The sequence below is a fragment of the Rosa rugosa genome, chromosome 6, assembly GCF_958449725.1.
Source record: "Rosa rugosa chromosome 6, drRosRugo1.1, whole genome shotgun sequence".
Taxonomy (NCBI): domain Eukaryota; kingdom Viridiplantae; phylum Streptophyta; class Magnoliopsida; order Rosales; family Rosaceae; genus Rosa; species Rosa rugosa.
In genome coordinates this window covers 33,596,082-33,621,345 of record NC_084825.1, presented here as the reverse complement: position 1 = coordinate 33,621,345, position 25,264 = coordinate 33,596,082, and the positions used below count along the sequence as shown (strand labels likewise).

General features: G+C 36.2%; 1 long non-coding RNA gene and 1 pseudogene across 1 annotated transcript; one reads left to right on the top strand and one right to left on the bottom strand.

Annotated features, from left to right (window-relative positions):
• Positions 1-4,293: 4,293 nt before the first annotated feature.
• LOC133716614 (disease resistance protein RPM1-like) lies at positions 4,294-21,065 on the top strand (annotated as a pseudogene).
• A 1,645-nt stretch (positions 21,066-22,710) lies between these two features.
• LOC133714045 (uncharacterized) lies at positions 22,711-25,116 on the bottom strand. Its single transcript, XR_009848409.1, has 2 exons — positions 24,473-25,116; positions 22,711-22,956 (listed from the first exon to the last, which is right to left on the bottom strand). It is a non-coding gene; the product is annotated as an uncharacterized LOC133714045 (long non-coding RNA).
• Positions 25,117-25,264: the final 148 nt, after the last annotated feature.

Below are 25,264 nucleotides of genomic sequence, written 5' to 3'. Positions count from 1 at the left end.
AAAATCTCCTACAAAAACATATTTATGTTATAAGACCAAAAACTCATACAAAACACAATGAATGAACAATAAGAGTACTATTACAAAATTGAACAATTTTGATTTTCCACTTAACAAATCAAACATGAGTCATGCAGACCAGTTCAATATAGAGGTAGACTAGCTCGGTACAAGGGTAGACTAACTCCATGCATAAGTAGATTAGTCTACCCATGTACCGAGCTAGTCTACCTGTGTATTGAACTAGTCTACTTGATGTATCGGTACATTAATGTACCATAGACGATTCCTAAAAACAAACCTTAAAGAATCTCCAAAATAAGTTTTTTTTTCTTTTTTTCTTTTTTAAAGGAGTTTGGAACCTAACCTAGCTGAGAGGCTCAGCCCCACGCCCGGTAAATAAGTATTAATTATGAGACTTATCATTCAGTGCTTAGTGAAATAATTTGAAAATATAAATTGAATTATTATTCTATGTGATTGAGTATATCCTAAAGTTACCCATTTGGTTCGTAACCTTTTTTTTTTTTTTTTTGAGAATAAATGTCAACTCCATTAATAATAAGAAAGATTACAAAAGACAGATGTATAAACTACATCATAAATGAAAGATACGAAAATAAAGCAATGAACATAAAACCTAGCAAAGATACGATTGGATGCAAAAATGCATCTGAGGACGCATCGGGTGTAAACCGTGCTATGTGAAAAGTTACTAATAGTATGACCAACCATAACAGAGTAATCTTCTATCAAAGTAACCGGTGGTATGACCGACCAAGCAGATTCCTCGTACATCTTACGTCGAAAAGAGAACAATCTTCCACCTATGTTACTGATAGTGTGACCATCCACAAAAGGGCAATCTTCTAACAATGTAACTGGTGATGTGACCATCCAAACATCTTCCACGTAAAAAATACGCCAAACAGATATCAATCTTCCACCAAAGTGACCTAAGAACCAAAATGATGAAAACCAAAAGACAATCAACCTCAAAACCCAGATCCAGGCCAAGTGCCAAGCCCAAATCCAGACCCAGATCCGACCCGGATCCCAAATCCGGATCTTTAAATAAGCTTATCTTTTAGGTTCTCTTTTAAATAAGCTTTAAATAAGCTTATTTGGTTCGTAACCTTTAAATAAGCTTATCTTTTAGGTGTACTTGTTCGTTTTCTCATGATGAAGCAATTGCATGTTGTTTTCTCAAGATACCTATTTAGTTGATCACCTTCCTTCATGTGTCTTCCTTGGAAATAGTCAAAAACTGTGAAATAAGTTGTTGATTGTCCACATAGGAATTTCATGCTGGACATTGGATTCACTAAAGCTTATGCATAGCCTGTGAGGCTGAGACTGCTGGAGTTTTAGGAGCCAGGTGCCCACTGTCTCAAGTATAGTCCCATAGACCGAAATGGGACTAAATATGATACGCTTCCCTGTTTGTTCATTTTTCATATTGTGTACCACTCAGAAGTCAGAAGAAGTGAAGAACCGTTTAGATAAGAATATGCAGTCCTTTGAGAAAAGTTGAACAATGGTTATCTTACCAAATTTCTGATCATCCCAATATAGCTTCAAACATTCAGCAGTTGTATTGCTGAGAAAGACTGGAAGTTTGAAGAGAAAATGGAGATTTACTGCAAATTTTTGGCTTTCCGATATTAGTAAGCTGTTTAGGATTGGCAACCACAAATCCAGGCCTGATGACTTGGTGCATGCTATTCTTAAATCATCGGACAATTAAGTTCACTCCCACGGTGAACTCCTCATCTTTCACTTTTATTCAAAAATCATTCACCCTTGAACACTACCGCAAAAAGTACGTCTTTGAAATTGAAAGTCATTTAGGGGGGTGTATTGTATATGGAATTAGTGGAACTTTTAAAGAAATCTATGGAATTTAAAAGTCTGGGTGTATTCAATATAGACTTTTAACAGTCCATGAAAGTCATGAGGTATTCAATTAGGATTTGTAAAGACTTCATGAATTCCACCAAAATCTAGGGGTATTCAATTAGGACTTTTAAAAATGAATAAAAGTACAGAGGTATTCAAAATATCATTCATACTTATGGAATTAGAAAATCATGGATAATCATGGACTTTGTAGTGTTAACTATACATACCAAACTCCAATAATTTTCCAGCCTCTAGACCAAAGATTTCAAAAAGTCTATCAAAGTTTCCTCTTCACAAATAAAAAAAAAAAAGGTCTATCAAAGTTCTTCTCTCCACGCACGAAGAAGTTTGTCCTTCATCATCTCACTTTCTTAATTTTTTGTCTTTTCTCTAATCTTTTGGGTAAGGCTATGGTATGTTAATGTTTCTCATACATCAACTTTTTTTATTACTTTGAGAACTCATTTTACCACTTTAAGGACTCATTTTATCACTTGAGAACTCATGTGGTAACTAAGAAAATTTACCACTTTAAGGACTCATGTTACTACTTTGAGGATTAATATTACTATTTTGAGGACTCATTTTACCACTTTAAGGCAATTGTATGCATGTCATACGTTAACATATTGTAGAATTTTCCATTTTATGATATCAACCTTTTTTGATACCCAACATGTTCATTGTAGTTGTTGAATGTGATTTTTGTTTTTTTTTTTTTTTGTTCAATTGTGGTACTTTGAACCCTAATAGCAATAAAAATGATTTATGAAACCCTAAAACTCAAATATTGTGGTCTAACCCTAAGACCTTGAACCATACTAAATTTTATCTTATTAATTAATTATTCTCATTAATTTGAATTTATATTATGGTTCAAAAAAAGGTTGAACAATTGAATTTCAATTGATTGATTATAGATCAAGACATTGACCAATATTGCTACAATATATGTTAATCGGCGAAAACAAAATTGATGAGAATAATTAACCATAAACATCAAGTGATCTATATTGTATATTTATGTTGTTGGGAGATTAGGAATAAGAACAAACTCGCTAGACAGACTAACAATCATTTATTTGAGTCAATTTCTATTAGAAGATACTGGAGCATTGAAGAGACAACAAGTTATTATTTTGTTTTGTGTTTGAGCTGCATTTGTTTTAATTTTTTTTGTTTTTTGTTTTTGTTTGTTTGTTTGTTTTTTTTTAATATTTTGTACATCTTAGAAAATCTGTAGAAGTCATTCATAATAAAGTATATAGATTTTCATGAATCAATAAAAGTCTGTTGCTAAAATCAGTGGTTTTAAGAAATCCATAACAGTCTATCAACTTTTTAAAGAGTCTGTGGACTTTTCAAAAAGTCTGTCATTTAAAAAAAGTCTGCACAAATCCAAATACAATACACCCCCCTTAGTCTAACAATTTATGAAACAGATGGTTTTAGTAACAATCAGGATTCTCATTACTAATCTCTCTATTTCCACCAAATGAATGTAGAAAAAATAAGTTCATTAGGAATCGCCAATCACAAGTGTAGATCTAGAGATCATGCGCCTCTGTTGAATATGCTAAGCAGCCTACAATATCATATATATGGATGGAATAATGCAAGTAGTTGAAGCACATTATCAAGCCTTATCCCAAAACTAACCCTTGGTATGGTTCTTGGTCGTTTAGTTTCTGCCTGTGTAGACCTTGCGGTTCCCACACCCAAAACATAGCTGGATTTATAACAGTTAAAAAACCTTTTTAGATAGTCTATGAATTACATAATGTCAAAGCATTGGCTGAATAAAGGCCACAAACTAGTTGAGATAACTTAACAGTATAATTTAGGAAGACATAAGAACTTAGATTGCAACTTGGTAAGTGCTATTTCCTAGTCATTTAGTCAAGATCTACTTTATGCTGGGACCTGGGAAGGAGCCAAGGAAGAAGTGGACACGGGAAGGAGACTGATCACTGGTAGTAAATTACAAGTTAAAAGACTTGTCAAGGGGAACAAAAAGTGTGGATGCAGGTTCATTCATTTCTGTACATTAGATAAGCGATAGATATATTTCAGTGTCGTTCTTGTGCTGTTTGCTAGACACAGATTCACTTGTTGCGTTCAGAGTCCAGTTTTTTATGGATTTGAAACAGATCATTGCAATTCTTCTGTGAGCTTTCATATCTTATAAGAAAGATATCCATCAATACTTGGTACGTGTTCTACAACCATCATGTCTTCAGAAACCTTTTTTTTTTTTTTTTTTTTTTTTTTATCTCAATCCATAAATACTTGTTCGTCTACCCTTACTCTTTTAGTTTTGGAGATACTTACTTTCTCTCTTCTTTACAGAGGGATTGAGTGTACTCACAGAAGGCTAATATGACCTTATAATTATCTGTAACGGACCTCTTAATTGGAAAACTAGTGACAATTCTTAAGAACGAAGGAGCAACCATAGCCACTATTTGTAATGAAGTTGATAAGATTAAGGAGGAGTTTCTAAGCATGAAAGCTTTCCTAGTGGATACCGAGGCTAACGAAGCAAAATCTGAAGGAGAGAAATTGTGGGTTGCGAGAATCAGAGACTTGGCCTATGATGTTGAAGATATCATTGATGAATTCATGTATCACATGTATGAGAAGCAAAGTGGGGTAGTCGACTTTTAAGGGGGCTACACAAAACCTTTCACGCTCCAAGTAATATTTGGTTCAGGCATAAAATTGCAAAGAAGTTGCAGAAAATTACTGAAATGATCAAAACCATTCCAGAGAGGTATAAAAGATACGGTGTTGGCCATGTAGGAGGAGCAACTAAATCTGAACATATTCACATATTGGTGCAGAACCAAGCGGACTCTTCTTTTTTCATTATGGAAGACAAACTGGTTGGGATCGAAGGCAAGAAGCAAATACTAATGGTATTGCTAATGGATGAAGAGCAACACCAAACTGTTATATCTGTGGTTGGGATGGGAGGTTCTGGAAAGACAACTCTGGTTGCCAAGACCTTCACCAATGAAAGGATAAAGAGACATTTCAATTGTTGTACGTGGATTACCATTTCCCAAACTTATGATGTGGTAGACTTGTTTCGAAGCTTGATCATGGAACTCCACAAATCAAGGAAGGAAGAGTACCCTGCAAATCTGAATGCCATGAGCCGCAGAGAATTGAAAGGCATACTGATCGACTACGTGGAGTCTAAAACATACCTAGTTGTTCTGGATGATGTGTGGGATATAGAAGTTTGGAGAGAAATAAAGGGATCACTTCAAGATAGACAACTTGGAAGTCGGATCATACTTACAACTCGAAATGAGGAGGTAGCATCGAACTCTTTTGGAGTTGAAAGCTATGTTCACCATATCCTGTTGGAAAGTGTATCTTGGCATTCAATTAGATTGATAGTGTATCTTGGTATGATTAAGATTGATCTGTTAGAATGTGCCGTATCAATTAGCATTCAATTGTAATTGTATTAGTTATCATTCCTTATTGATCTCCTGACTTGTTGGAGATCCTTAGCTGTACAAGTAGGTGTTTTGTATATATGATGAGTGTATCAATACAATCAATTCATTCTGCCTAAATATCTTTTTGTCTATATGGTATCAGAGCAGGATACGTCCTAGCTCTTTGTTCCTCTTTTCTTCAACGCATCTGCTGCGTTCCTTTTCTTCTCCTTGGTTTGATTTTTTTTCATCAACATCATGACTGGAACCGATGTTGAGTCTTCAAATTCTGGCGGTTCATCCTCTGTTGATCCAGCTAATCCTTTATTCATCCATCATTCAGACCATCCTGGCCTACTCCTTGTTTCAAAACGATTAAACGGCGACAACTATAACTCTTGGTACCGTGCTATGAGAATTTCTCTAAGTGCCCAGAACAAGACAGGTTTCATCACCGGAAAAATCAAGGATCCTAATGAGGTTGTGAATCCTGACGAGCATGCTCTTTGGCAGCGTTGCAATGACATGGTGCTTTCATGGATCCTCAATTCCCTTGAGCCAGAGATATCCGATTCTGTCCTTTCATGCAGCACACCTCATGCTATTTGGGAAGATCTTCATGAGAGGTTTTCTTTGGGCAACGCTCCTCGTATATTCCAGATTCAGCGGGACATCTACAAGATTGAGCAAGGTCATATGTCTGTTGCCGCATATTACACAAAATTGAAGGCCCTATGGGACGAGCTTGCATCCTTTAATTCAGTAACATGTACTTGTGGTCAGAATGATCGTACCAAACTTATGCAGTTTCTTATGGGACTCAATGAGTCATATTCAGGTACAAGATCGAGGTCAGATTTTACTAATGAATCCTTTACCCTCAGTTCGTCAAGCCTATGCTTCTGTTGTGCAAGAAGAAAAACAACGCGAATTAGGATCTGCTGTCACCATGCCGTCAAACACAGCAGCCATGGCTGTGCGTGGCAATTCTAATATGCCTAGGGGTCAGCAAAACAATCAAGTTGATGGGAATCAATTCACCAATTCACGCAACAAGGAGCCCTTTCAGTGCACTTATTGTGGTGATCTATACCACAGGAAGGCAACATGCTACAAGTTGATTGGATATCCTCCTGGCCATCTCAAGAGTAAAGAAAAGGCACGACACCAACGTCAAGGCAATGACAAAAATTCCTCCAACTCAGCATCTGGTAATCCTTCTGCAAATCAGGTGGATTTCAATCCTACTTTTCAGGAACTTCAGGCCTCTATGCCCAATTTGACTGAGGACCAATATGTTCAAATACTTAGTGCCTTGACTCCCAAGCCTGTCACTCCACAGGCTAATGCCGCTGCTGCCTCAGTCTCTGAGTATGCTTCAGGTTTGTTACCAGTTGCTCCCAATCGTTGGATAATTGATAGTGGAGCAACTCATCATATTACTTCTTCTCCTACATCATTGATGAATATTAATAAGCACCCTTCTTTGGCACCAGTTTCTTTACCTAGTGGAGACATGGCTGGAATTACTATGACTGGCTCAATTCGATTTAACGATTCTTTTCAATTGAATAATGTCCACTGTGTACCAAGTTTTAGAGTTGATCTTATGTCTGTTGGAAAGACAACTGATGATTTACATTGTTCAGTGACATTTTTTCCATCGTGGTGCATTTTACAGGACTTGGTTACGAGGACGATGATTGGTGTGGGTAAGCGACGTGGTGATCTCTATTACCTTGTGGCGTTGGCTTCAACTTCTCCGTCTTCTCATTTTGCTTGCAATTTGATTATCTCCTCTGATCTTTGGCATCGCCGCTTGGGTCATCCTTCCTCTGCTCGTTTACAATTTTTAGCTAATAATTTGCTTAATTTTAATTTTGATTCCAGTCATAAATGTGACATTTGTCCATTGGCGAAACAAACTCGTCACCCTTTTCCTTCTAGTTCAATTTCAACATCGAAGTGTTTTTCCCTTATTCATTGTGATATTTGGGGACGTTATAAAACCCCTTCTCTTTCTGGTGCTTCTTATTTCTTGACTATTGTGGATGATTTTTCCCGATTTACATGGGTTTTCTTAATGCATCATAAGAGTGAGACACAAACTTTACTCCGTCAGTTTTTCCATTACGTTCACACTCAATTCAATACAAAAGTTCAATAACTTTGTTCTGATAATGGGGCTGAATTTCTTTCTTTACAAAATTTTTTTCTTGAAGAAGGTGTTCTTTTTCAACACTCTTGTGTATATACACCTCAGCAAAATAGTGTTGTCGAGCGGAAACATAGACATATCCTTGAAACTGCTCGAGCTCTTCGCTTCCAATCTCATCTACCCATTAATTTCTGGGGAGAATGTGTTCTTACCGCTGTATATGTCATTAATCGTCTTCCCACTTTATTACTTCACAAGAAAACACCCTTTGAGATTCTTTACAATAAACTTCCTGATTATTCTCGTATGCGAGTTTTTGGTTGTCTTGCTTTTGCAACCGTCGTCAATCCATCTTCAAAATTTTCTCCTCGTGCTACCAAGTGTATTTTTCTTGGTTATCCTATGGGACAAAAGGCTTACAAACTTTACGATATTGAGACCAAGAAAATTTTCACTAATCGGGATGTGATTTTTCTTGAGGATACCTTTTATCATTCACCAAAGGTCAACCCAGCTGTCCAAAAACCACCGGCCCAGCCCATTCCTCTTCTTATCGTATCTGATCCTTTTCCCAATCCTTCTCCTTCAGCCATCGTTCCAGACCCACCCAATACACCGTCCGCGCCTTCGTCATCTTCTCCACCTGTATCAAACGACCCGATCCAGTCGCCTCCTTCTGCTCCTCCCTCTAATCCACCCGATCTTCCAGATTTTGCTCCGCCTGTTCAACTGGGCGATCCTCTTGCACACCAACCGGATGTTCAGCCGGACGATCCAGTCATTCCCGATTCTCTTCCTCTTGTTCCCGTTCAGCCTCTTCGTCATTCTCAACACTCTCGAGAACCCAACGTCCGCCTCAAGGACTACGTTTGCTCGCAGGTGATGCTGCCTCCACACCAATTGTCCTCGGCCTCGTCTCCATTTATACCTGGTACGAAATATCCTCTTTGTCACTACATCTCTTATAATCGGTATTCCCCTAAACATCTCAGTTATATTGCTGCTGTTAGTCGGGATGAGGAACCGACTTCTTATGAAAGTGCTGCAGCCGATCCTCGGTGGGAAGAAGCTATGAATTCTGAGCTTCAAGCTCTTACTGATAATCAGACATGGAGTCTCGTTCCTTTGCCTCCTGGAAAACGCCCCATCAGTTGTAAATGGGTATACCGGGTCAAGCGCAACGCTGATGGGTCAGTTGAGCGATATAAGGCTCGCCTTGTTGCTCGGGGTTTTACACAGACTGCTGGCATCGATTATCATGACACATTCTCTCCCATCGCAAAAATGGTAACTGTTCGCTGTCTTCTTGCTATTGCTGCCAGTCTAATTGGTCTTTACATCAATTCGATGTTAATAACGCTTTCTTGAATGGTGATTTATTGGAAGAAATATATATGTCTCCTCCTCCTGGTCTTCGGCGACAGGGGGAGAATCTTGTGTGTCGCCTTCACAAGTCGTTGTATGGACTTAAACAAGCCTCTCGACAGTGGTTTTCTAAGTTTACAGAGGCTGTTTTTGCTGCTGGTTTTTCTCAATCCAAAGCCGACTATTCCTTGTTTATTCGAAAAGATGGTACATCTCTTACTGTCTTGTTGATTTATGTGGATGATATTTTGATCACTGGAAACAACATTGAGTCTATTAATGCTTTAAAGCAGTTTCTACATAATCGTTTCCGTATCAAAGACCTTGGTGATCTGAAATTTTTCTTAGGCATTGAAATAGCTCGTTCCAAGAAAGGGATTTACATATCTCAACGCAAATATGCCTTGGAAATTATCAAAGACAATGGATACTTGGGAGCCAAGCCGGTTGAATTTCCCATGGAAGAATGCAGACTTTCAAACAAGGGAGAATTTCTCAAAAACCCTGGTGCATATCGGCGTCTAGTTGGTCGATTGATTTACTTGACCATCACTAGACCTGACATCACATATTTCGTTCACATTCTCAGCCGGTTTATGCATGAACCACGCCAACCTCACTTAGCTGCCGCTCTTCGAGTTATTCGTTATTTAAAATCAGCTCCTGGTCAAGGTTTGCTCCTCCATTCCCATAATCCATTAAATTTGAGGGCATTCTGTGACTCTGATTGGGCGGGTTGTCCCATCACTCACCGTTCCACCTCTGGTTATTGTGTATTCCTTGGAAATTCCTTAATTTCGTGGAGGTCTAAGAGGCAAAATACTATTTCTTTATCAAGTGCGGAAGCTGAATACAGAGCAATGGCAGGTACATGTTGTGAGCTTACTTGGTTGCGTTATTTATTGGCAGATTTGCATATGCCTGTTTCAAGTCCTGCTATTTTGTATTGTGATAATCAAGCTGCTTTACACATTGCAAAAAATCCTGTGTTTCATGAGAGAACTCGGCATATTGAAATGGATTGTCACTGTATTCGGGACAAAATTTTACAAGGTGAAGTTGTTACTCGATATGTAATTTCTTCACAACAATTAGCAGATGTGTTTACAAAAGCTTTGGGCAAAGAAAAGTTCAAACAGCTCATGTGCAAGTTGGGAGTCATTGATATTCACTCTCCAACTTGAGGGGGAGTGTTGGAAAGTGTATCTTGGCATTCAATTAGATTGATAGTGTATCTTGGTATGATTAAGATTGATCTGTTAGAATGTGCCGTATCAATTAGCATTCAATTGTAATTGTATTAGTTATCATTCCTTATTGATCTCGTGACTTGTTGGAGATCCTTAGCTGTACAAGTAGGTGTCTTGTATATATGATGAGTGTATCAATACAATCAATTCATTCTGCCTAAATATCTTTTTTCTATATATCCAACCCCTGCAAAAGAATGAGGCTTGAGAGCTCTTCATCAAGAAAGCATTCTCAACTCAGCACAAAACTTATCCAACTGAGCTTGAGTCAATAGCTTGTCAGCTTGTGGAAAAGTGTGAGGGCCTTCCTCTTGCTATCATGCACTACAACAGAAAGTCTTTTTAGCGACCAAGTTTTTTGCGAGGAATTTATTTTCCTTAGTAAATGTCACTTTTTACGAGGAAGATTTCGATTCCTCACTAAATGTCATTAGGTTTTCTACGAGAAACATATTTTCCTCACTATACACCACTTTCTATGACAAATATTTTTGTTCATCACTAAAAGTGACCATAGTTTGGTCTTCTAAATCATCATGTTATTAGTGAGGAAATATGAGACTAGGGTGAGGAATTTTTTCATCGCGAAAACGACATTCAACGAGGAAATAATGATTTCGTCGTTATTAGTTTGGTGAAAAATTATGTAAAACCCGTCAAATTCAATGGTGACAAAATTATGGATTCCTCGCTAAAATCCCGTGTTTTACGATGAACTATTTCCTCGTGAAAAGAAGCAATTAGCGAGGAAATAATGATTTCGTCGTTATTAGTTTAGCGGAAAATTATGTAAAACCCACCAAATTCAATGGCGACAAAATTATGGATTCCTCGCTAAAATCTCGTGTTTTACGATGAACTATTTCCTCGTGAAAAGAAGCAATTCGCAAGGAAATAATGATGTCGTCGTTATTAGTTTGGCGGAAAATTATGTAAAACCCGCCAAATTCAATGGCGACAAAATTATGATTTCCTTGCTAAAAGCCCGTGTTTTACGATGAACTATTTCCTCGTGAAAAGAAGCAATTAGCGAGGAAATAATGATTCCGTCGTTATTAGTTTGGCGGAAAATTATGTAAAACCCGCCAAATTCAATGGCGACAAAATTATGGTTTCCTCGCTAAAATCTCGTGTTTTACGATGAACTATTTCCTCGTGAAAAGAAGCAATTAGCGAGGAAATAATGATTTCGTCGTTATTAGTTTAGCGGAAAATTATGTAAAACCCACCAAATTCAATGGCGACAAAAGTATGGATTCCTCGCTAAAATCTCGTGTTTTACGATGAACTATTTCCTCGTGAAAAGAAGCAATTCGCAAGGAAATAATGATTTCGTCGTTATTAGTTTGGCGGAAAATTATGTAAAACCCGCCAAATTCAATGGCGACAAAATTATGATTTCCTTGCTAAAAGCCCGTGTTTTACGATGAACTATTTCCTCGTGAAAAGAAGCAATTAGCGAGGAAATAATGATTCCGTCGTTATTAGTTTGGCGGAAAATTATGTAAAACCCGCCAAATTCAATGGCGACAAAATTATGGTTTCCTCGCTAAAATCTCGTGTTTTACGATGAACTATTTCCTCGTGAAAAGAAGCAATTAGCGAGGAAATAATGATTTTGTCGTTAGTAGTTTGGCGGAAAATTATGTAAAACCCGCCAAATTCAATGGCGACAAAATTATGATTTCCTCGCTAAAAGCCCGTGTTTTACGATGAACTATTTCCTCGTGAAAAGAAGCAATTAGCGAGGAAATAATGATTTCGTCGTTATTAGTTTGGCGGAAAATTATGTAAAACCCGCCAAATTCAATGGCGATAAAATTATGGTTTCCTCGCTGAAAGCCTGTGTTTTACGATGAACTATTTTCCTGGTGAAAAAAAGCAATTAGCGAGGAAATACCGATTTCGTCGTTAGTTGTTCGGTGGAAAATTATGTAAAACCCGCCAAACTCAATGGCGACAAAACTATGGTTTCCTCTCTAAAAGTCCGTGTTTTGTGATGAACTATTTTCTCGTCAAAAGAAGCATTTAGCGAGGAAAATACACTTTCCCCGTTATTAGTTTGGGAAAAAATTGTGTCAGGCCAGCCAAATTCAACGGCGATAAAACTACAGATTCCTCATTAAAAGTTTCTGTTCTACAAGGAACCATTTCCTAGTAAAAGAAAAAATAATTAGCAAGGAAAAAACGATTTTGTCGTTATTAGTTTAGCGCAAAAATTGTATAAGACCCCCCAAATTCAATGGCGACAAAATTAAGATTTCCTCCGAGACCAGATTTTCCTGCCTCGACCGGATATTTCTACCTCAATGAGATATTCTTGTCTCGACCGAATATTTCCTCCTCGACCAGATTTTCTTGCCTCAACCGGATATTTCCTCTTCGACTAGATATTCCTGTCTCGACCGGATATTTTCACCTCGACCAGATATTTTCGTCTCAACCGGATATTCCCTTCTTGACTAAATATCACCACCCTAACAAGATATATCTCCTCCCACAAGATAATATATCTCCTTTATTAAGATACAATCCCTATAACATATAACATGTTATGAATTTTTCCTATTCCTATTATTTGAAGGAGCTTTCACATCGATGATCAAATTATAATTTATCCATTTCCATTAGATTAAGGAGTTTTTACATTCCTAATAAATTAAGGGTAAATGCTCTATAAGAGGTACACGGACATGTGCTACAATAACATTACTAATGAATGACATGTCATAATATGATGGACCTCTCTACAATTTAGGTAGGCCTCATCAACAAGCTGGGCCGGGCCTTACTATATTTTTAAATAGTAGCGGGCCGGGTCGGGCCGGGCTTTATTGTAAATCGAATGATCCAAGCCCGTCCATAAAAAGCGGGCCTTGCAGGCTTTTTCGGGCCAGGCCTTGTGGGCTTTTTTGGGCCGGACCTTACGGGCTTTATTTACAAATAAATCTTTAAAGACACTAATTTTTTTATAAACTTATATTTATATATTATACACTCCAAAGAGCAACGTCTATCAATTCAAAGAAAATAAAAAAAACTAACCGTTGGATGTGATCATTACAATAAATTATGAGTGTGGTAAAAAATTTAACCAATTTCACCATATTTTCGAATCCGATCGAATTGGTCAACCGTCATCACTTTTATGTCTTCTTGGTTGACCGATGGCGTAACAACCGCGAAACGTGCTTATTTTTCTACATCACGTCTATAAATATTCCATCGATGGATATGCGTGGACATAAGATAAAAATTTCAATTTTAATTATAAAGACGTTGACGTATACCAATTTGCCTCCTAAAGTTGTATGACTTACATGTTGCATTTAAATTGTTGAGGTTCACTCTAAAGCAACTATGAAGTGGAAAATGAATTTAGAGAAACCAACCGCTTGATAGAGAGATTGTAATGTTTTATGGTGGTTGTAAAAAATTCAGCCTATTTAGTTCTCGTTTCGAATTCAATCAACTAGGTCAAACTTAGTTACTCTTATAAACCTATATTTATATATCATGCACTCCAAAGAGCAACCCTTATCAATTCAAAGAAAATGGAAAAACCGACCGTTGGATGGGATTATTACAATAAATTATGAGTGTGGTAAAAAATTTAGCCAATTTCACTATATTTTCGAATCCAATCGAATTGGTCAACCGTTGTCACTTGTATGTTTTCTTGGTTGACCGATGGCTTGACGACCGCGAAATATGCTTATTTTTTCACATCACGTCTGTAAATATCCTATCGATGGATGTGCGTGTACATAAGATAAAAATTTCAATTTTAATTACAAAGACATTGGCCTATATCAATTTGCCTCCTAAAGTTATATGACTTGTACATTGCATTTAAATTGTTGAGGTTCATTCTAAAGCAACCATGAAGTAGAAAATGAATTTAGAGAAACCAACCGCTCGATGGAGAGATTGTAATGTTTTATGGTGGTTGTAAAAAATTCAGCCAATTTGGTTCTCGTTTCGAATTCAATCAACGAGGTCAAACTTAGTTACTCTTATAAACCTATATTTATATATCATACACTCCAAAGAGCAACCCCTATCAATTCAATAAAAATGGAAAAACCGACCGTTGGATGAGATTATTACAATAAATTATGAGTGTGATAAAAAATTTAGCCAATTTCACCATATTTTCGAATGCAATCGAATTGGTCAACCGTCGTCATGATATGTAGAATATATATGCACATATTCTATATAGAAGTATGAGAACTTCACACACACACACACACACACACACACATATATATATATATATATATATAAACACACACACATATTGTTTATATATATATATATATGTGTGTGTGTGTGTGTTTATATATGTGTGGAAGTTCTCATACATTTATATAGAATATGTGTTTATATATATATATGTGGGTGTGTGTTTATAAATATATATATATATATATATATATATATATATATATATATATATATATATATATATATATATATATATAACACATACATATATTATATATAATAGTTTACGGACTTTTACGGGCCGGGCCTAGCGGCCTTTTGGTGGACTGAGTTTTTGCGGACTTTTTGACGGGTCGGCCCTCTACCCACCAAGGCGGGCTTTTTGATGAGGCCTAAATTTAGGATACCCTATTGTGGGTATCCATTTTTACTTTTATAAATGGCATATTGAAGGATTCGAGAAAGAGGAGACAACTACCAAAAAAAAAAAAACAAACGAGAAGCGGGACAATGAAAACCCAAATGACCGAAGGCGGGGAGGAAGGCGCCAATTCAAAAGGAAAAAAAAAATTAAAGATAAAACCTAAGGAAACAGAACTCTTATCTTTTTCGCCCTTCTCTATCTCTGACGGCGTTCTACCAAAGCTCTGTCTCTAAGGCTCCTCTGAATCTCCCATCTTTGAAGTTCTCATCTCTGTGAGTAAGATTAGATTCATCCCTCCCTATATATTATTCTTGTATAGCTTGATTAATCAAGGTCTTATTTTCTTGTAGGCTAGGTTATTCGTTGCTGTTCCAATTATTGAAATTTTTGGATTCGATACAGCTCGATTGATCAAAGTACCAACCATCGCATTCTTTGCTCTGTTAAAGGGTTAAGCAACAGGTCAATTGCACTGCACTTGATTTACTGTGCGCCATGAGTTAACGAATGCATAGAAATTTTATTTTAATTTTATTTTTTCTCTTTAAATAGTATCATATATGATGAATTAAATTCTGATCAGCTTTATTGTTGCCTTTGTTGAGTACTCCAATTGATGGGCTGGTCAAATATCTCTTTGAATTCAATTCTTCTGAATACTTAGACTGTGGGTTGCAGGTTTCTGTTTGGGATTTCACTCTCTGATAGGCCTGTGTGGCAACAATTCATTATTTGCTCTTCTGGGTTGTTCTTTGGCTACCTTGTCAATTGCGTCTGTGAGGTTTGTTTCCAATTCAATTTGATCATTTTGAATTATGTTCAAATGTTTCTTCATTCTCAGATATGATTGATTGTTGGTTGTGAACATTTTCTCAATTTTCCTTTGTTGTTGTTCTTAGTTTCATTTTTCACTGTTTGATTGGTGAAAATTCAGGAGGAGAAATTGGATTGGAATAATGAGTATGCTGCATTCTGTTTCAAATGGTTGTGTGGTGGCTTTGCTGTTTATAAAAATCTTAAGGTCATGAACTTTTCTCAGCTACCTAAACAGAGTTTCGGGACACTGTTTAGGTAAAAATGGGTTTTCCTTGCCATGTTTTTGTTTTCCAATGTCAAATCAGCTTTTCTTAGTTGTTATGTTTGTATGTTCTTCTATCTTTGGTTCAGTTCTCCTCTCATTGATTTTTCTTTGTCACAAATAGAGTTTAGAATACCGTTTTGGTGAGAATGGAATTTCATTTGCCATCTTATGATTGTACCTCAAATTACATTTTTCATGCTGTTAACATGTCTAACTTAAATATCAGGAATACGTGTATAATCGTGAAAATAAGTATAGTTATAATTACTGTTGCATAATCCTCAACTGATGAAAACCTCTTGCAGAAGTAAAGGCAGCAAATTAAAAATAGAGAAACAAAAAAGAATAGTCTACTTAATTGCGAGGTGTTAAGGGGTTTTGTTCTATAGGTGAGAGAGTCACTTCGTCTTTCTTGGAAATTGTAGAATTGTTAATTCATGGGCATTAAGAACAACAGTAGATGAACTGGATAAACTAATATGTGGTAAGAACAACAGTAGAATCTCACCGTATTTGCTGATGCAGGACTTTCAGATTAGGTGGCTTTCTATTGGACTTCTTATTTGCTCATAAAAAGGTGAGAAATTTGATCTGTCATAATGTATTATTCCATTCAAGGGTGATGGGGAGTTGGTAGCTCTAAGATTCAGCTTTTATTGGTTTTCTTGTTTCGTTTTCTGGGTTAGTAAGCTATGCATACCAACTGTTTTATTTAAGTTTTGACTGAAATTCTATTAACTGTTTGCTGACGCAGCAGCTACCAATTTTTTTTAAACTGAAATTTTCTGTATCATGATCATTTAGCTAACTACGAGCAGCTATAACCTTTTATCTAGACCTTCATTTTAGAGCATAATGATATGTTAATCTTCTTGGAGTGCGGAGAGCATGATTTCATCATATTAGAGTTGAGCTTTTGGAAAATTAAAATATGTCAAAAGTTGATGTGCCATCTGAAGCTTATGACCACTACTTAGGTTTTGAATTAGGCACAATTGTATTTTATTAATTGTTCAGTTAGTTTTTTTTTTCTTTTTCTTTTTCCTTTCTTTCTGAAACATATAAACCTTTTGCAATTGTATACAGTGCTATGCAAAACAGTGGATTGCTATCTTACCCATTTTTGAAGACCACAGGAAAGAAGACATTTATATTTGTTTTTGAATTGTTGAGAGCACAAGGATCGCTAAGTTGGTTTTGTTATTGGTTTTAGACTATTTTTGTTACTCCTTATGTTAGGAAACACTTTGATTGTTACTTTGGTTTTATTATTATGAGATTTATTATTGGTTTGACTATTTCAATTAGTTTTAAATATTTTCATGTAATATGGTAGAGAACAATTGGTGACAAAACCATATGTATTGTCAACAGTTTCCTCGTAATAAGCAATCAATTGTAACGAAAAAGAATTTCCTCGCTATAGGCTATAGAATGTATAACGACGAAAATAAATTTCATCGCTATATAATACACAACTTATGACGATAAAAATAAATTTCCTCGTTAAAAATTATAATATGTATGACGATGATAGTAAATTTCATCGCTATAGGTTATACAACTTATAACGACAAAAAGTAAATTTCCTCGCTATAAAATATAGTATCTATTGTGATGAAAGTAAATTTTCTCGTTATAGACTATACAACCTACAACGACAAAAGATAAATTTCCTCGCTATAGACTATACAACTCACAACGACAAAAGTAAATTTTCTCGCTATAGTAAATACAACCTACAACGACAAAAGTAAATTTCCTCGCTATAAACCTTATAACCTATATCGACAAATGTAAAGTTCATTGTCATTGAGTACCTTTGGCGAGGAATACACCATATAACCTACATCTAAAAATGTAAATTTCCTCGTCATTGAGTACCTTTGGTGAGGAATAGTTTTCTCTCGTACAAGATACATATAAGGAAGAAAATAAATTTCCTCGTTAAAAATTGCTTATAGTGAGGAAAGATTTCCTTGCCAAAAGATACCTACAATGACGAAAATGTTTTTTCAATTTTTTTATTATTTATAATTTCTAAATTATTTACATATCATTAGCGAGGAAATAATACTTTAGCGATGAAATTTATTTTATCGGGAAATATATTTAACGACTATTTTCTGGCCTTCAAAAATTTTTAGTGAGAAAAAAGTATGAGTTTAGGCGAGGAAAAAAATTGTAGCTAAAGAATAACAGCGAGAAAAAAATATATTCATCGCAAAAAGGGATTGGCGAGGAAATAGTATTTTTCTCGCGGAAACTTTTCTTGACCACCCTACCGTGAGGAACTGGTGACAAAAATATTTTCCTCGCGAAAACACTACGGCGAGGAAATCTCAGTTTTCAGCGACAAATTTGTTCCTCGCAAATTAGCATTTCTGTTGTAGTGATGGCTTTAGGCGGTCTTATGTCTTCCAAGAAGTCGCTGGAACAATGGCAACATGTCTGCAATAGCTTAAATTGGTATCTAGATAACAATTCATTGATAGACCCTGTGAAAAACATCTTGTACGTTGCTGAGTTTCAATGATTTGCCATCTCAACTGAAGCATTGCTTCCTCTATTGCTCTCTATTCCCAAAACATTTTGTAATTAAAAGTAAAAGCTAGGCTCATTAGATTGTGGATAGCTGAAGGATTTGTTGAACATGTGAAAGGGCTCATGCCAGAAGAAGTTGCAGACCATTATCTGATGGAGCTCTGTTTCCGTAGCATGTTACATGTAGTTGAGAGACATGATACGGGAAGGCCGAAACAAGTTAAGATGCATGATCTGATGCGAGAGCTTGCTTTGTCGATAGCTGAGAAGGAAAAGTTTGATCTTATATACAACGGGAGAGAAGTAATGGAAGAGATCTCAACCCGTCGCTTGTTAATTCACAGAACGAGTAATGGAGAAATTAAATCATGCCCGGGTATGTCAAAGATTCGTTCTATTCTTGTCATTGCAACTGATATGTCCTCATTGTCTTTCTCAAATGCACTGGTTTCTCGATTCAAATTGTTGAGGACTCTAGACTTGGAGGATGTCCAAATTGATAAACTGCTGGGTGCAGTTGTTTACTTGTTAAACTTGAGATACTTAAATCCAAAGGGCACTTTAATCGAGAAACTTCTAGAGTCCATAGGGCGTCTCCGTAACCTTCAGTTTCTGAACTTGAGGCGTACTAAAATAGAGTCACTTCCACAAGGAATTGCAAAGTTGCTCAACCTACGGCATCTAATTATGTATCGCTTCACTGGAAACCGTCTAGACTTCAAACTTGTGAGTAGGACAAGAGCGCCCTCAAATATTTGTGAGTTGCAGAAATTGCAATGTTTATCAATTATTGAATCAGAATGGAACACTGGTAGACTTATCGGCAACGTGACTCAACTTTGGAGCATCAGCATATCGAATGTGAAAGAAAGAGATGAGATTGACCTTTGGGTCTCAATTGAAAAGTTGACTCTGCTTCAATCTATGGTTTTAATGGTAAGTAATGAAGAGAAAATTATCCCGGTGAAAGCACAATGTCCACTTCTTCCATACCTTCAAAAGCTTTATTTGATTAGCAAACTGCAAAACGTAATACCTTGGTTTTCTTCATTGCATAGCCTCACAACTCTATTTTTGCATTAGTCTAGAGTCTAGACTTGAAGAGGATTTATTACGTCAAATTGAAGCACTGCCCAATCTAACAAAGCTTTATCTTTGTAATGTGAAGATCCTAGAAGGAGCCTAGAGGGGGGGTGAATAGGCTCACAGCCAATTTTTTTGTTCAAGGTTTACTTTCTCAGGGATTGCAAATAGAGTTTCAATCCTGATACTGATAATGAACAGAATGAAAGTAGCATCAACCAAACCAACTAAAGCAATAAAGAACACAAGTTTTTTAACGCAGTAAACATGCACCCTATATATTGAGGGTAAACATCTGCGTGACCTTTAACTCTTGAAAGACCAAAACCAAATCACTAATGAAAACAAATTACAAGTTTACAACACAGAGATTGCAGTACTGATCGCGGCAACCCTTCTAGACTAACTCACTAGACTATTTGTAATCACTCCTTGCTAATTGTTTACACAAGTGAACAACTCAGAAATCTCAGCTATGAAACAAGCTATGAACGCAGCAAGTTCTTCTTGGAGATTCTTTGCTTTGAAGCTTGCAATACCCAAATGACCTCATAGGATGCAAGAGATGAACATATATGAATGAATGGTTTTGTGTTTTTCAAATTGTTTTCAACATGGAACAAGACACTTTGAAAAGCAGAAAACCAAAGAGAATAACTCTTAAACAATAAAGGGATTGAAAACCAAAACTATTTTCAATACCCAAGAAGGAACAAAGTATCCATATATATAGGAAGAAGAGGAAAGTGAGGAAAGTTAGTTCACTTAACAACCCCTTAAGCTCAGTTGTAGTAGGTAAAGCCATACCCTTAATTTCAGATTGCAAAGATAAACCCATACCTCAAATTTCAATTGGGAAAACCAATTGTAGAAGCCAAACACCCAAATGGCTAATACAAGAATGGAACCCATTGAAAAACCCATGACTTTGTGAAAGAGATGCAATGCATGAGCTTACCTGAGCCATGAGGAAGAAGGGACTTCTTCTGATCTTCAAGTTTGGTATTTCGACAAGACAACAAGGGGAAGCTTGCAATAGAACTGATCTTTAAGTTGGTATTCGACAGCAAGACAACCACAAAGTGAAGAATATTGCAATTAAATAATCATGGTCTTGGGCTTTATATTTGGGCTTCTTCAAACTCAAACTAATGAGTACAGTTTTGTTAGAGAAGGAATGACAACAATATATCTATACTAACATAATGCATATGTTAGGGAAGAGTTGTGTTTCCGCATAGGCTTTGTAAAGCTGGAGAGGTTGGAGTTGTTCAATTTTGCCTCGTTGAAAAAGATAACTATAGAAAAAGGGGTGATGCCAAATCTCCGACACTTATGGGTTGACAACTTCATGGAGTTGAAGACAGTGCCATTGGGCCTCGAATACCTTTCTAATCTACAAACTTTGGGTCTGGAAGATGTTCTCATGGAAATTATAAGGTCCATTTGGAAAGGAGGCATTGATCGCTCTAAGGTACAACACATCTCTGAGATCAAACACTTTTTCCTACGATCATCCAAGCGGGTCTACGAAAACTTGGCCTAGTATTTCTTTCTCCTGAAAGGTACTTACATTGAACATTAGCACGACTCTTATCATACTACACAAGAAATGGTATATAGCAATAAAAACTAGATGTGTCCAATTTAGTGTTCCCAGCCACATAATATATGCAATGAAAGAAAGATTTACCAAATATTTGTTTTTGCTCTTGTTACACCTTGTGTAGAATCGATCAAGTGATTCAAGTCTGAGAAGTATACATTTAAGAAGATTTAATGCAGTTTGATGAAGAATCCTTTCTGTTCGTGTGGGAAGATGCAAGGATCGATCTCGGGTAATCATTTGCCTCTTCATTTTTTTAAAATTGAAATATACACGTACAGTGACTCTGTTTATGATGTTGTACTTACTAATGTTGGATTGAATGCCACTTTAGTAGCTTGCATTGTAATAAAGAGTCGGTATCCATGTTGGATTGAAAATTCGAGTTGGGTTTTGATTAATAAAGTAATTATGATTTGTGTTTGTTGTGCTTATCTGATTTCAGAAGCATGTTATGCCTGAAAATTGAATAATGTGTGGGTATTTTGTGTGTTACTTTGTGTCACTGAGCTTCTAGTATGGAGAAAATTGAAGCTTCTTCTGTCATTAGAATTGGATTATTTATTCATCACTTTTCCCAAGTTGGTTTCGAAACTGTAGAAATAATCTTTTTCTTGCGCATTATCGATTCACAAAATACATTTTCGTAAGCAATTTTATATAACTATTATTTGAGGATTCTGTATGCAAAATAAGTATTTTTTTTTTCTTTTTGAAAGGGGTTTAGAACCTAGCCTAGCTAAGAGGCTCAGCCCCACGCCTAGTAAATAAGTATTAGTTATGAGACTTATCATTCATTGCTTAGTGACATTATTTGAAAAGATAAATTGAATCATAATTCTATGTCATTGAGTATCCTAAAGTTACTCATTTGGTTGGTTACCTTTAAATAGGTTTATCTTTTAGGTGTACTTCTTCGTTTTCTGACCTTTGCTTTTCAATTTTCACTTCGGTTTTTATAATTCAAACCATTCATATTTTAAAATATAATTAATGGAAAGATCATTCTCGAAAAAAAAAATTCAATCAAACTGGATGTCATATATTCTTGTAGGAAAAATCAATTTAAAGTTTAGTTATACCGTCCATTTTTTTTTTTTTGTTGAATTCAATTAGATTTCATTAGATGAAAGGTCAAAATAACACATACAAACGATCCCTACACTATGAGATTCTTGGTACCATTCACTATTACAATGATGCTCATTTATTTCAAAGAGTCTGAAAACTAATCTAATTATGCTTACACAAAATAAGCTAAATTGAATTTCTCTTTACCAATGCATGCAATTGTGGTGCGCCAGGAAATTCATTACTTGGTGTAAAAACAATAACATCATAACATGCAAGCTTGCTAAATCTACTAAAGAACAACTTTCTCCTTGCCATTACCCTTAGGCCATGTTTGTTTCCCAGAATATGGGCATTGGGAAACTTTCCTTTTCTGCGTTTGGGACAGCCAAGGAAGGGAAATTGGTTCCCAAAGGAAAGGAAAAAGTGGAGGAAATTGGTTCCTCCCCCCTCCCCTCAGGATTCACTTTCCCAATGGAAAGGAAAATGATTCATTTCCTTTGTCACGCCCCGAATTTTGAATAACAAATTCAAATCCGAAACATGAATTAAACAACTTAAACAAATAAACGTTCTGAATTTTTTTTTCTCAGAAACAACCTCGCCACTCACGCTCAAATTCAAAACTCGAAGACCTCGAGTTAATTATTACAACTCACTCGTACAAAGTAAATTGTAAAGCTCTAATGAGCATAACAAACCTCACAACTGAAAATCAGAGTATTACAAAGCAGCTACTCTACACGGTTCGATCACCTTCCTGAATTCTCCAGTCCTGTAGGATTATCCGCTACACCGTTTGAATAGTGTACCGGGATTGCAACAACACAAAACCCGGTAAGCTTTTGACAGCCAGTATGAGTAAAAGAAAGAATGGTTGATTTATTATAACACAGTACTTTTAACTCAAGTAACAACCAACAATTTCAACATCCACAAAGAAAACCACAATCTCGATAATCGATCACCAAAATCATTAACTCCAAATCATTTGAAATCACACACAAAGAAATCAAATGAATCACTCATCTCTACTCTTAACAAGATGTCTTTATCCCCACAATACGGAATAATATTTCTCAACTTTCTACAAGTCTCATCCATCACTGCACTTCCCAATTAAACTAATAAGAACATTAATCATGCATAGAAAATTAATTCAGGAAATAACCAACACGCATAAAATCAGAAGTCATAGTAATCCCTGCATATAATTTAGTTCAGGAGATTACATTAAAATCAAACAATAAAATGAAAACGAGAAATAAACGGGAAATCGAACCATAGAAATGATCAAGGAAATAAATAGAGATAATAAACAATATAACCGAAAAAGAAGAAAAGAGAAAAAGAATAGAAATTTAAACAAAAGAATTAACAAGGAAATTAATTAAAAACATCATCAACTCACACTAATAAATCCATCCAAAACTCAACACCTTTTACCAAAAGGACTCTTACAAGTCACATCGTGACAAAATCATAGGAAATGTTAACCTAACAAATCATTATGAAAATCCGGTCCAACCTGGACACGTTGGCAGACAGACTAGAGCTCTAACTGATCGAAATCACTAACCGGGCCAAAGGCGTAATTACGATATATTGCCTGAGGATGCAACCTGCAAACCCCGGATCTTTAGGCCAACCTGACCCTTAGATCAAAACATTTAAGCGAGTCGCACTGGACCCAAAATGTTAAAACAAATCAAACGGAGAAATCACAACCTGTGACTCTCAAATCCTCAGACCACCGGTCGTCAGATTAAAACATTTAAAATGGTCATACCGGACCTGAAAATGTTTCCCAACCCAAAAGGAGAAATCACAACCTGCAACTCCCCAAATCCTCAAACACTTTTCAAAACAATAGAAATACCATTTCCCACGACATATTGTTTCCCGAAAAGTCATACCCAAAAACGATATATGAACTCACTCACAAATATTGTTTGCATCACAACAATTCTACCAATACATATATGTTTCCGACATATGTAAATATTCAATTCAATAATCCACATACCACAATGCCACACCATCCATATATATATTCCACATAAATATATATATACGTAATTATCCGCTCAGGGATAATCACTAATACCAACTATAGTCCACACAATAAAATCGTGAAATTCATTTTTATAGTTTAAATACATTTTACTTACCTATGGACCGTAGTTGATCAAGCCCATATGATTTAAAACAAATATTTATTTCATAAATATTTTCACACAATTACGACAAAATAAAGTAATTAAATTTATTCGGTTCGTAATATGAACCACGTGAGGTTTACTCACCTCTGATCCAGCTGCGTCTTCTTAACAGCTCAATTAACAATCTCACGAATCGTCCGCCAAATAAATCCATCGATCACCTAATCCAATAATGATCTTAACTTAGCCAACAACTCAAAAGCACACATATACGGGAATCTGACGGTCGGATTCTAACTTATATAAAAATCCGACGGATGGATTCTCACAAATCGCCTCCCGAATCACCATTTCTCAATTATACGAAGATCCAACGGTCGGATCTTCGTCCGTGACCACACAAAGTCATCGGGACAGTCATACGATCAACATATCAAATCTACAATTCCATCAGACGGTCTGATCTTCACAGATCACAAATCGAACGATCGAAATCGATCGAAACTTAAAAATTCATAACTTAATCATACGATATCCAAAAATTACGTGTAATATACCAAAATGATCGTATTGAAATATAGAATCTGAAAATGTACAGAAACCATATTTTTGATCCCCGGAGGTGGCCGGAAAGGGCCGCCGGAGTTAGTGGCAGAGCCGCCGCCGACCACCGCCAATGGTGTCGGGGCCGGGCTGCTCTTCTTCCTCTCATCATGCTTAACAATTTTCATAACTACCATGTAAGCTGAAAATGACCGGAAGTGGTTGAAATTACCTAAAACAGTCGAGGTGGCCGGAATTTTTCCAGAAACCGGCAAGAATTTGCAGAAACTGGCGAAGCTCCGATCAACGTAAAAATGTCCTCCTTTCGCTTCGATTCCTTCAGGAGACTTGTTCAGAACTTAAAGACGAACTCACTGGTTCAAGAATCACTCA